Genomic DNA, 13,608 nt, shown 5'->3' with positions numbered 1-13,608 from the left:
AACTCGCGTGACCTAGCTCTCGATTCTCTCTAACTCACCTGACCTCTCCCTGGGTCTCGCCTTTATATACAGGTCGAGGCCCTAGGGTTTACAAAGTCCTACCATTCTACTCTTCGTAGCTTTCCTTATCTCTAAGTCGCCGTGTTCTCCACGATCAGGAACTTCCCGGACATTCCATCATCCGCACGACCTTCTGAACCGCCCTTCAGTTCCTGGGCCACGGGACGCGCAGGTTACCCATAGGTAATATCCCCAACAGTTTTGATGCAAGAGAAGAAAGTGGTAGCTTATACCTCGAGGCAGTTGAAGACAAGTGAGAAGAACTATCCCACTCATGATCTTGAGTTGGAGGCAGTGGTCCATGCTTTGATGCCTTGGAGACATCTCTTGTTGGGCAGACAGGTTGAGGTCTATACTGATCACAAGTGTCTCAAATACATCTTCGCCCAGCCTAGTCTCAATATTCGGCAAACTCATTGGGTGGAAAATATCCAAGATTATAATCCGAGCATTGACTTCACTCCAGGCAAAGCTAATGTCATTGCAGATACTTTGGACAGAAAGGCTTACTGCGACAGTCTCATTCTGAAGCCTCTCCAGCCTGATCTTTGTGAATCTTTCAAGAAGCTCAACCTTCAGATAGTACCTCAGGGATTTCTTGCTAATCTCCAGATCTCTCCTACCTTGGAAGACCAAGTCCGACAACCTCAATTTCTTGATGTGATGGTGAAGAGAGTTAAGATTGGCTTGGCAAAGAGCATTCCGAAATATAAGTTCTTCCATGTTGATGACAGAGATACATTGTTCTTCGAGGACCGCCTTGTCGTTCCGAAAGGAGAGCTCTGGAAAGTTATCATGGATGAAGCCTGCTATCCCACAGACAACAGCGCCAGAAATTGACACGTTGACAGAGGCTGGGCTTGCGTTGGTTTTTCCCTTGAAGAGGAAAGGGTGATGCAGCACAGGAGCAGTAAGTATTTCGCTCAGTTTGAGAACCAAGGTATCGATCCAGAAGGAGGGTCTCGTCAAGTCCAGAGTACCTGTGCAAACACAAACAAGCTTGTACCCAACGCTTCAAAGTTGTTGTCAACCCCTTCAAGATAGTTTGCGAAGTGAGATCTGAAGGCGGAAAGTGCAACGAAGTAAAAAGTGTAAGGCTGAAAATATGGTGTGGAGTAGACCCTGGGGGCCATAGTGTTCACTAGAAGCTTCTCTCAAAATAGCAAGTATCACGGTGGGTGAACAAATTACTATCGAGCAATTGATCGAACCGCGCAAAGTCATGACGATATCTAAGGCAATGATCATACATATAGGCATCACGTCCGAGACAAGTAGGCTGATACTTTCTGCATCTACTACTATTACTCCACACATCGACCGATATCGAGCATGCATCTAGTACATTAAGTTCATGATGAACAGAGTAACACTTTAAGCAAGATGACTTGATGTAGAGGGATAATCTCAAACCAATGATGAAAACCCCATCTTTTTACCCTTGATGGCAACAACACGATGCGTGCCTCGCTACCCCTTCTGCCACTGGGTGAGCTCACCGCACGGTATGAACCCAATACCAAGCACTTCTCCCATTGCAAGAATCATAGATCTAGTTGGCCAGACAAAACCCACAACTCAAAGAGAATTACAAGGGTATGAAATCATGCATAAGAGAGATCAGAAGATACTCAAATAAGATTCATAGATAATCTGATCATAAATCCACAATTCATCGGATCTCGACAAACACACCGCAAAAGAAGGTTACATCGGATAGATCTCGATGAAGATCATGGAGAACTTTGTATTGAAGATCCAAGAGAGAGAAGAAGCCATCTAGTTACTAGCTATGGACCCGTAGGTCTATGGTGAACTAATCACGCATCATCGGAGAGGTCATGGTGTTGATGGAGAAGCCCTCCGTGTGTGAATCCCCCCTCCGGCAGGGCACCAGGACGTGCCTGTGACAGCCCGATGCCAACATTCCAGAAGATTCCACCTTTATTTCCGTTTCCGTCGTGTGATTATTTTTATTTGTTGCATCATCATTTAGTTTGCATCGTCGCATCATGCATGACATCTTGCACCATCTGTTGCGTGGTGTGATCTGAGTTGTGAGTGATCTCGGTGTCTTTGGTGCAATAGGAACTCCCCCTCTCTCCTCTTTTATTTGTTTTATCGCTGCGTTCAAGTTTCCGTTTTAACCCCTTTAAAAAATGCGTCTTCTTTTAAAAACCCTTTTATTAAATGTGGGGGCAACCCTTGGGTTTTTATTTTATTTCTCCTTTTGTTTTATTTTAAAACTAGAGTCATGTTTTATTTTTGAAAAGGGTTTTATTTTATTCTTCAAAAAGGTTTTATTTTTATTCGTTAAAAGTGCCCAATCTATTTTATCGTTGGGGTATATTTTTTTCAAGAAGTCAAAAGCATTATTTTTATGTTGTTTAAACCTTTTTTCTTTTGTTTGAGTTTTCTATTTTTAAAAAGGAATAAAAAAACCAAAGAGGGAGAGGGAGCCAGCCCAGCCGGCCAATCCCAAGCCAGTCCCATCCCCTGCCCTAGCGCCCCAGCCCGATCCCCGTGTTTCCCCTCGATCCCCTGTGTCGTCGTCTTCCCCAGCGCAGCCTCCTCCCGTTCCATCCTCCCCTCTCCACCCCGCGCGCAGCGCTCACCCCGTCAGTGCTCGCCCCGCCGCCAGGCTTCCCCGCAGGTGCCATAGCCGGCCGCTTGTTCCCCCCGCGCTGCGCCCCGCCGACCGCCTCGTTGTTCCCCGTCGAGCCGCCTCCCCTCGCCCTCGCCATGGCTGCACCGCCGCCGCGCCACCTCCCGCGCCTTCGCCTCGACCTCGCCACCATTCCCCTCGAGCAGTTCCTGCCGCTGTGCCCCGCCTGCCGCCATGGTTGCTGCCCGAGGCACCCCGGTGTCTCTCCCCTGCCGCCGGAGGTCCCCCTCGCCGTCAGCCCATGCCGCCCGCCGTGGTCGCCGCCTCCAGGACCCCGGACTCCTCCTCCTGTCGTCGCTGTTGCCGAGTTGCTCCTGTGTTTGCCTCCTGCGAGCAGTAGCTATTGTTGTCGGAGTGTTGTTGCTGGCTGCCACATGTTGCTGTTGTCATGTGCTTGCTGTGCTGTTGCCATGTAGGATGCTAGTTGCCGAGATCGTCGATTTGCTGATGCATGTTGCTGCCAGCTTGCCTTGCTTGCCTGTTGCTCTTGCTGTCGGTGGCTACTGTTGTTGCGTCCTGTAGATGTTGCTTGCCGATGCTTGCTGCTATGCTGCGCCTCTTGCTGATGCCTGTCGCTGGCTGATGTTGTAGCTTGCTACTAGCTAGTAGATGCTGCTGCTAGCTGTAGTCGCCAGGCTAGGTTGTTAGTTGCTATTGCTGGCTGCCGTTAGTAGCTGCTAGTTGTCCTACTTGCCGTTGCCGATAGATGTTGGTGCTGCCTGATGCTATTTGCAGTTGCTGTTGTTAGCGTTGCCATGCTCTAGCTTGTTGTTACTTGCCTGTTGCTGCCAGCTAGCTGTCGTTGTCGATGCATGCTAGTGCTAGTTGATGCTAGGAAGCTTGCTGCGTGCTAGTTGTTGTAGCTGTTGGTTGCTGTTCCTGCTAAGCTTGCATGCTAGTAGATGATGCTTGCTTGTGCTGCCGCTTGCCATCACCGCTTAGACCATCCCCGCCACCGTGAATCCGACAAGTTCGCGAGTACCACGTCGTCCTCGACGACCCCCGGACATCTTCGGAACCGTGTTCGACTATCGTCGCCGAAGACCCGTCTACCAACACCAAGTGAACGACTAACATCGACGAGACCCGAGTACCACGACTTCCACTACGACCATGACGATATTTGTTCTCCTTCACCGCAACGCTCCGAACCACTCCGATATGCACGCGTCGAAGGTATTACGTTGGAACGTGTCGTGTACCAAATGCAAATGTTGTATGAGATGTACCGTACGTATGCACCTATATATGTTTGCCCATTGCACGTTGTCTTCCTTTTCGTCGTGCCCTCAACACGTGGGAACCCGGTAACCGGGATCACCCCATCTTAATTTGGCTTGTCCTGCACGCGCGCCCTATACGTTGGCACGATATCTCGACGTGTTATCGGGATAGGAACGTTGCCGTGGCATCATTTCCGTTTTGCCGCCATGGTTCCCTTTCGCTCGCCGTGGAGACACATGCTTCTTCTCCTTCTTGCATGTGTTGTTATGAGCTTGCATGCATGACGCGTTCATGGCATAAGTTCTTGTGTTGCATGTTTCTTGTGACATAGCTCCGATCTATGTCCCGTGCGTTATACGACTAGGATGACATGTAGAATCACCGCTTCACCCCTTGCCATGTTAACAACAATTTAATATTGAGTGTAAATTAAACGGGAGTGAACTAATAATTAAACATGGAGTTTCGTCGATATGTAACCCGTTGCATATCGAGCTTCACTTAATGTGTAGTGTTTGTGTGAGGTGAATTGCCATGCCATGCCTTGCATCATTGAACTGATCATGCATCATATTAGATTGATGTTTGTTTCCGGTTTGCTCCGTCTCGATAGAGTTCCGCAATCGTGTCACAATGTGAGGACCCGTTCGACTACGTTGGTTCGCCGACTTCACGGAGTTGTTCTTCTTCCAAGCGGGATCTCAGGCAAGATGACCATTTCCCCAGGTACCATTACTATCATTTCCATGATAGTTATTTCGATGCTATCGATTATGTCTCGTTGCCTACCACATGTTAAATATCATCCTCTCAACAATGCCATGAAACCTTCAACCCGTTCAACCTAGCAAACCACTGATTGGCTATGTTACTGCTTGCTTAACCATGTTGTTAGCGTTGCTAGTTGCAGGTGCAGGTTCTTCCATGTGATAACATGGGTTTCTTGTCTTATCACCATATTTAAATGATATTTAATTTAATGCACCTATATACTTGGTAAAAGGTGGAAGGCTCGGCCTTTCTAGCCTGGTGTTTTGTTCCACCTTTGCCCCCTTAGTTTTAGCTACCGGTGTTATGTTCCATAAATGAGCGCTCCTAACACGATCGGGGTTGTTATGGGGACCCCCTTGATAATTCGTTTTAGATTAAAGCTGGTCTGGCAAGGCCCAACTTTGGTACTACATTTGCCTAATTGCTAATGAACTGCATAGGGAGTAATTAACCCAAGGAAATTTAATCAACCCCCGGGCCAGTGCTCCTCGTGAGTGTTGGTCGAAAATGGAAAGACTGCGGGGCCACCACGGGGCAACTCGAGGTTTGGTACATGTAGGCTTTTCCATCCGCCGTGTCCTGAGAACGAGATACGCGGCTCCTATCAAGATCGTCGACACGTCGGGCGGCCTTGCTGGATTAGTTTTACCTTTGACGAGATATCTTGTGCATCGGGATTCCGATGATGCTTTGGGTAATCTCAGAGTTGAGGTTTTCCACTAGGGAATCCAACGAGATCGCGAGCTTCGTGATTGAGGATTTCTATGCGGCTTGTGGTAATTTGTGATGGACTAGTTGGAGCACCCCTGCAGGGTTAAATCTTTTCGGAAAGCCGTGCCCGCGGTTATGTGGCAACGTGGAAGCTTTGTTTAACACTGGCTCTATATAACTTGAAGATAACTTAATTAAAACTTGCCAACTGTGTGCGTAACTGTGACTGTCTCTTTCGTGAGTTCCTTCTCCGATCGAGGACACGGTGGGGTTATGTCTGACGTAGGTAGGTGTTCAGGATCATTCATTTGATCATTAGTAGTTCACGTCCGATATGCGTAGATCATCCCCCTCTTGTTTCTTGTACTCGTAAGTTTAGCCACCAAATATATGCTTAGCCGCTGCTGCAACCTCACCACTTATCCATACCTCTCCTATTAAGCTTTGCTAGTCTTGATACCTTTGGAAATGAGATTGCTGAGTCCCATGTGGCTCACATATTACTACAACACCAGTTGCAGGTACAGGTAAAGGTTACTTGACGCGAGCGCGTTGATTGTTCATTTGGAGTTGCTTCTTCTTCTTCTTCGTCGTCGATCTAGGATGGGTTCCAGGCCGGCAGCCTGGGATAGCAAGGATGGACGTTGTTCTTCTTTTCTCGTTTGTTTTCGTCCATAGTCGGACCCTGCTCTTCATCATGATGTTTATGTATTGTACTGTTGTGACTTTGATGTAGCTTGTGGCGAGTGTAAGCCAATTCTATATATATATATATCTTCTTTTCAGTACATGTACATGTAACGATATCCATTCTTGCGACACGACGAGATGCGCTTCTATCCCTGACGAGGCCCTCGTGCCAAATTGAGGATAGGGTCGCATCTTGGGCGTGACAAGTTGGTATCAGAGCAGTACCGACCTAGGAGCCCCCTTGATTAATCGAACTTGGCCGAGTCGAGTCTAGTGAAAAACTACTTTGAGTCTAGTTATATATCGGAGAGTAGGATTATTTTTTCTCCTCTTCTATGCTCTGGTGAGGAATCTTGACGTAATAATTTATTCCACTCCTCTTCTCACTCAAAAGAAAATTACGATCACGTGGATATTTTTGGAATCTATATGATGCCGATGTGACGGAGTTCTGTCTTGGTGCTTCCCGTCTGACTTGACTTTCTTCCGGGGAGTTGATCTCCAGGGGATTCTCGAGCACATTGTTATCATTCAGGTTTCTTAGTATCTCAGAACGAAGGATGTTCATAATTGCTTCAATACTAGTAGTGGCGAGATAACCCCGATGTCCCCAGTACTGGTGCCGATTGTTTGGGAGTACTGCCATACTTCGTATCGTTGTGATCACGAGGGTCTGTACTAGATGAAGGTCCGAAATTCTGGTTGTGTCTTGACGGATGTGATACAGGTGACGGGTTAGTATAGGAGTTGTGTGATATTACTCCTTGTATCCGTGTACCAGATTGCATGACCAGATATTTAGGGAATTCGTAGGTGGGAATTCAAGTAGTTCCTTATAGGACAATCTTCCAACAAATGCATGATGTTAGGTTGGGGTTCGAAATTTAGTGGATTCGTTTGTTGACAGTCGACTTACAGCAGTTCTCGTTGTGTCTTAAAGAGTCCTTGTAGCTTGCTACGACTCGGGGACGCTTCGTATGTCGGGTGCACTGCCTTGCACTTGATGGCTACTGTAATGTTCGAGCCCGTGCGATCCTGTCCACGAAAATATCGAACGGAAATCTTTCTCATGAGTTTGTTCTGGCTTGTTTCATAAGCCTCATCCCTTTGTTTTGTTGAATATGGTAATTCGAGTTGCTTCGATATCAAGTGGTGATTTCAGATCTTTCCTAAGAGGTGTTCTCATATTTTTATGTGAGAATGCAAATTCTTTTGTTCATTCGAGTTTTCATATCAATTCTTGTCAACCGGGGTTGTGGTGTCAATTCCATTCAACCGGTGTGCTTCTCTGCAACTGAATTCAATCCTCTCTAATTGTTGCAGATCATTCTCTAAATTCTTACCGGAGTTCATCTCATCTGTTCCGAGTTGTCTTTCTTTTTCCCCGCCCTCCCACCCTTTTCCTCAGTGATTCAATTTTCATCCAAGAGTTTTCTCTTCTTTGTGCTTCCGTTGTCTCTTCTTTCTCTCTTACCCGGTGATTCATTGTGAAGATTCTCAGGAGATTCGTGTCATATTTGTTCATTCTTGTCATCCTTACCGGCAAATTTAATTCAGTTGTCTGTGTTCATCATATCCTTTTTGAACCTTGTTAATTTTTTTCCTATGTTGGGAATTCTTATCAACCTATGTTGTTCATTTATTCCTCTCTTTTCGATCCGGAGAATTGAAGTTATCTCAGTAGTTCTTGTTTTTAATCTTTTCAATTATTTTGAGGTGCTAACCTCATCTAGTCTTCATTTGTACATGTGCAATATCAATCTTTCTAGCAATCTTTTCTAACGGTGATTTCTTTGAGTGGGCCCATAACCCACAGTTTTCCCAGGATCTTTCCTGACTCTTTTAATTTTTTCCCGGAGATCATTAAATCTTTTCAACTATGACGTAAGTATGATTTCCATCAGTCATATTACTTCTTCAAGATCTATTTGAATTAATTCTTATATTGGCTCAACATTTCATTCTTCTTTATTCCGGAGTGTCTCATTAATTCTTGGTGGTGTTCTTCTCATCATTCTCTTCTTTCAAGACCGAAGGAGTGTTTCTCTCGAATCTTGGTCCATTCTCTTGAAGATATCATTTCAGCTTCGTGTTGTCTTCTCAGTTGTTTTCGATCATGTGTATTCCTTTCTTGCTAATCGGTGCATTCCACATTTGTTTTTATTTCTCGATCCTCTGAAGGCCATCATTTTAGAAGATTCTTCGTTCTCAGCTTTCAGCTTTCGTTCTGTAATTCTTCTCAATTGTTGTCTCTTCGTTCGTCTCTCGATTATTTTGGTGCATTGTTCTAGTTTCTCTCAGGTGGCTCATGATCTTTTCTTTATCATGTATCTCCATTATTCATGGTTGCCTCATTCATTTCAATTCTCACCGGGGCCTCTTTCAAGATTTCTTCTAGTTTGTGCTCTTATCTCTCCTCAATCATTTCAAGAAGATTAAGTGGTTTGCTAAATCCGTTGATTGTCATCATTTAAACTTGATGAAGGATAAGCATAACATAATTCTTATTCTTGTTCATAGTAATCTGAATTCTTCTTTCGGAGTGGCTCAAGATATCAATTCCTTTCTTTCAAGTGTTCTTATCTTTTCTTTTTTGGAGTTCCAAGTTTTCTCAAGTATCTCTTTGTGAGGCTCCATCTAAGTCTTTGCAAGGCTTCAATCTTATTCCTTTCTACCTTCACATCGTTGCATCGTTCATTTGTATACGGAGGCTCGTCATGGTGGTTCTTCAAGGATGTGATTTTTCTCAAAGTGTTCTTCAAGATTCCTGCTGGAGTACCTAAAGTATTCTTTCTCTTTCATTTCTGTGCATTTGTTCTTCCTTCATCCTTTGAGGTGGTATTATAGCTTTCTTGTTAGTCTAGGAGCCTCGAAGAGTTTTCCTTTCAAGAATAAGATAATTAAATCCACCAATTATTTGATCATGAGATATTTCAACCCATGATTTCTTCTTTGAGCTATTTTGGGTTGGATTTCACCTAAAGCTTTTCCTATGGATTGTTGCTATCATGGTGCTTGTCATTAATCCGAGTTCTCAATGCACCCTCCTGGTGTAAGAAGTTTTGATATCTTTGCTTTCATCTATCCTTGGTTCTTGTAGTGGTTGGTTGTCACCTCATAGATGCTGAGATGATTTTCATAAGCCCGCTACTGTCTTCTTCTTTGCTGTTGGTTTTCCAACTACTACGTCAATTCTCTGTCCGGAGGCTCTTCAATTCTATTGTGATGATAGTTGTCATTCTTTTCTTCATTCTCTTCTTCCGCTTGAGCTAGTTCATATTCTCTTGTTCCGGAGGCATTGAGATGTTGCTCTTTTGGGTCTATCATCTTGTTCTATCAAGATCATGGTGTTCCCTTGTTCTATTTAGTTTTTTGTTATGTATATTGTCTAGTTCTCTCTTGTTATCGATTTGTTTGTCCCATTTTCCTATCGACGTGCTGCCAAAATTTTCCGTGAATTCTTTCTGGTTCTCATATCATTCCTCATCCTTTGCAACTTTCAAGGATCGTTGGTTTCACTCGTTTGTCAAAGAAGGGATTAAGTTTTACCTCTTGCCTTCTCGTCCTCTCCCCTTTCATTCTTGGATCTCGGGGCGAGATCCTCTTGTAGTGTAGGAGAGTTGTGACAGCCTGATGTCGACGTTCCAGAAGATTCCCCCTTTATATCCGTTTCCATCGTGTGATTATTTTTATTTGTTGCATCATCATTTAGTTTGCATCGTCGCATCATGCATGGTATCTCGCATCATCTGTTGTATGGTGTGATCTGAGTTGTGAGTGCTCTCGGTGTCTTTGGTAAAATAGGAACTCCCCCTCTCTCCTCTTTTATTTGTTTTGTGGTTGCGTTCAAGTTTCCGTTTTAACCCCTTTAAAAATACCCGTCTTCTTTTAAAAACCCTTTTATTAAATGTGGGGGCAACCCTTGGGTTTTTATTTTATTTCTCCTTTTGTTTTATTTTAAAACTAGAGTCTCATTTTATTTTTAAAAAGGGTTTTGTTTTATTCTTAAAAAAGGTTTTATTTTTATTCGTTAAAAGTGCCCAATCTATTTTATAGTTGGGGTATATTTTTTTCAAGAAGTCAAAAGCATTATTTTTATTTTGTTTAAACCTTTTTTCTTTTGTTTGAGTTTTCTGTTTCTAAAATGGAATAAAAAATCAAAGAGGGAGAGCGAGCCAACCCAGCCGGCCAGGCCCAAGCCAGTCCACTCCCCTGCCCTAGCGCCCTAACCCGATCCCCATGTTCCCCTCGATCCCCTGTGTCGTCGTCTTCCCCAGCGCAGCCTCCTCCCGTTCCATCCTCCCCTCTCCACCCCGCGCGCAGCCCTCACCCCGCCCGTGCTCGCCCCGCCGCCAGGCTTCCCCACAGGTGTCCGAGCCGACCGCTTGTTCCCCCGCGCTGCGCCCCACCGGCCTCCTCGTCGTTCCCCGTCGAGCCGCCTCCCCTCGCCCTCGCCATGGCCGCCCCGCCACCTGCACCCTCCGCCGCCGCATCGCCTCCCGCGCCTTGGCCTCGACCTCGCTGCCGTTCATCTCGAGCAGTTCCTTCTGCTGGGCCCCGCCTGCCGCCATGGTCGCCGCCCGAGCCACCCCGGTGTCTCTCCCCTGCCGCCGGAGGTCCCCCTTGCCGTCAGCCTGCGCCGCCCGCCGTGGTTGCCGCCTCGAGGACCCCGGCCTACCCCTCCTGCTCTCGTTGTTGCCGAGCTGCTCCTGTGTTTGCCTGCTACGACCAGTAGCTGTTGTTGTCGAAGTCTTGCTGCTGGCTGCCGCATGTTGCTGCTATCATGTGCTTGTTGTGTCGTTGCCATGTAGGATGCTAGTTGCCAAGCTCGCCGATTTGCTGATGCATGTTGCTGCGAGCTTGCCTTGCCTACATGTTGCTCTTGTTGCCGGTGGCTGCTATTGTTGCGTCCTATAGATGTTGCTTTCCGATGCCTACTGTTGTGCTGCGCTTGTTGCTGATGCCTGTCGCTGGCTGATGTTGTTGCTTGGTGCTAGCTAGTAGATGCTGCTGCTAGCGGTAGTTGCTAGGCTAGGTTGTTAGTTGCTGTTGTTGGCTGCCGTTAGTGGCTGCTAGTTGTGCTGCTTGCCGCTGCCGATAGATGTTGCTGCTGCCTAATGTTGTTTGCAGTTGTTGTTGTTAGCATTGCCATGCTCTAGCTTGTTGTTACTTGCCCGTTGCTTCCAGCTAGCTGTCATTGCCGATGCATGCTAGTGCTAGTTGCTGCTAGGAAGCTTGCTGCGTGCTAGTTGTTGTAGCTGTTGGCTGCTATTCCTGCTAAGCTTGCATGCTAGTAGATGATGCTTGCTTGTGCTGCCGCTTGCCGTTACCGCTTAGACCATCCCCGCCACCGTGAATCCGAAAAGTTTGCGAGTACCATGACGTCCTCGACGACCCCGGGACATCTTCGGAACCGTGTTCGACTACCGTCGCCGAAGACCCGTCTACCAACGCCAAGCGAACGACTACCGTCGACGAGACCCGAGTACCACGACTTCCACTACGACCACAACGATCTTTGTTCTCCTTCACCGCAACGCTCCGAACCGCTCCGATATGCACGCGTCGAAGGTATTACGTTGGAACGTGTCATGTACCAAATGCAAATGTTGTATGAGATGTACCGTATGTATGCGCCTATATATGTTTGCCCGTTGCACGTTGTCTTCCTTTTCGTCGTGCCCTCGACACATGGGAACCCGGTAACCGGGATCACCCCATCTTAATTTGGCTTGTCCCGCACGCGCGCCCTATACGTTGGCACGATATCTTGACGAGTTATCGGGATAGGAACGTTGTCGTGGCATCGTTTCCGTTTTGCCGCCATGGTTCCCTTTCGCTCACCGTGGCGACACATGCTTCTTCTCCTTCTTGCATGTGTTGTTATGAGATTGCATGCATGACGCATTCATGGCATAAGTTCTTGTGTTGCATGTTTCTTGTGACGTAGCTCCGATCTATGTCCCGTGCATTAAACAACTAGGATGACAGGTAGAATCGCCGCTTCACCCTTTGCCATGTTAACAACAATTTAATATTGCGTGTAAATTAAATGGGAGTGAACTAATAATTAAACGTGGAGTTTCGTAGATATGTAACCCGTTGCATATCGAGCTTCACTTAATGTGTAGTGTTTCTCTGAGGTGAATTGCCATGCCATGCCTTGCATCATTGAATTGATCATGCATCATATTAGGTTGTGCATCATGTTGTGCATCGTGTGGTGAATATCTGTGTTGATGTTTGTTTCCGGTTTGCTCCGTCTCGATAGAGTTCCACAAGCGTGTCGGAATGTGAGGACCCGTTCGACTACGTTGGTTCGTCGACTTCACGGAGTTGTTCTTCTTCCAAGCGGGATCTCAGACAAGATGACCATTTCCCCAGATACCATTACTATCATTGCCATGCTAGTTATCTCGATGCTATCAATTATTTCTCGTTGCCTACCACATGTTAAATGTCAGCCTCTCAACAATGCCATGAAACCATCAACCTGTTCAACCTACCAAACCACTGATTGGCTATGTTACTGCTTGCTTAACCATGTTGTTAGCGTTGCTAGTTGCAGGTGCAGGTTCTTCCATGTGATAACATGGATTCCTTGTCTTATCACCATATTTAAATGATATTTAATTTAAAGCACCTACATACTTGGTAAAAGGTGGAAGGCTCGGCCTTTCAAGCCTAGTGTTTTGTTCCACCTTTGCCCCCTTAGTTTCGGCTACCGGTGTTATGTTCCATAAATGAGCGCTCCTAACACGATCGGGGTTGTTATGGGGACCCCCTTGATAATTCGTTTTAGATTAAAGCTGGTCTGGCTAGGCCCAACCTTGGTACTACATTTTCCTAATAACTAATGAACTGCATAGGGAGTAATTAACCCAAGGAAATTTAATCAACCCGCGGGCCAGCGCTCCTCATGAGTGTTGGTCCAAAATGGACATACTGCGGGGCCACCATGGGGCAACTCGTGGTTTGGTACCTGTAGGCTTTTCCATCCGTTGTGTCCTGAGAACGAGATACGCGGCTCCTATCGGGATCGTCGACACGTCGGGCGGCCTTGCTGGATTAGTTTTACCTTTGACGAGATATCTTGTGCATCGGGATTCCGGTGATGCCTTGGGTAATCTCAGAGTTGAGGTTTTCCACTTAGGGAATCCGACGAGATCGTGAGCTTCGTGATTGAGGATTTCTATGCGGCTTGTGGTAATTTGTGATGGACTAGTTGGAGCACCCCTGCAGGGTTAAATCTTTTCGGAAAGCCGTGCCCGCGGTTATGTGGCAACGTGGAAGCTTTGTTTAACACTGGTTCTAGATAACTTGAAGATAACTTAAACTAAACTTGCCAACCATGTGCGTAACCGTGACTGTCTCTTTCATGAGTTCTTTCTCCGATCGAGGACACGGTGGGGTTATGTATGATGTAGGTAGGTGTTCAAGATCATTAATTTGATCATCAGTAGTTCACGTCCGATATGCGTAGATCA

This window comes from Hordeum vulgare, chromosome 2H, assembly GCF_904849725.1.
Source record: "Hordeum vulgare subsp. vulgare chromosome 2H, MorexV3_pseudomolecules_assembly, whole genome shotgun sequence".
NCBI lineage: Eukaryota > Viridiplantae > Streptophyta > Magnoliopsida > Poales > Poaceae > Hordeum > Hordeum vulgare.
The sequence above is the reverse complement of the archived record's forward strand: the minus strand, read 5'-3'. Positions refer to the sequence as shown.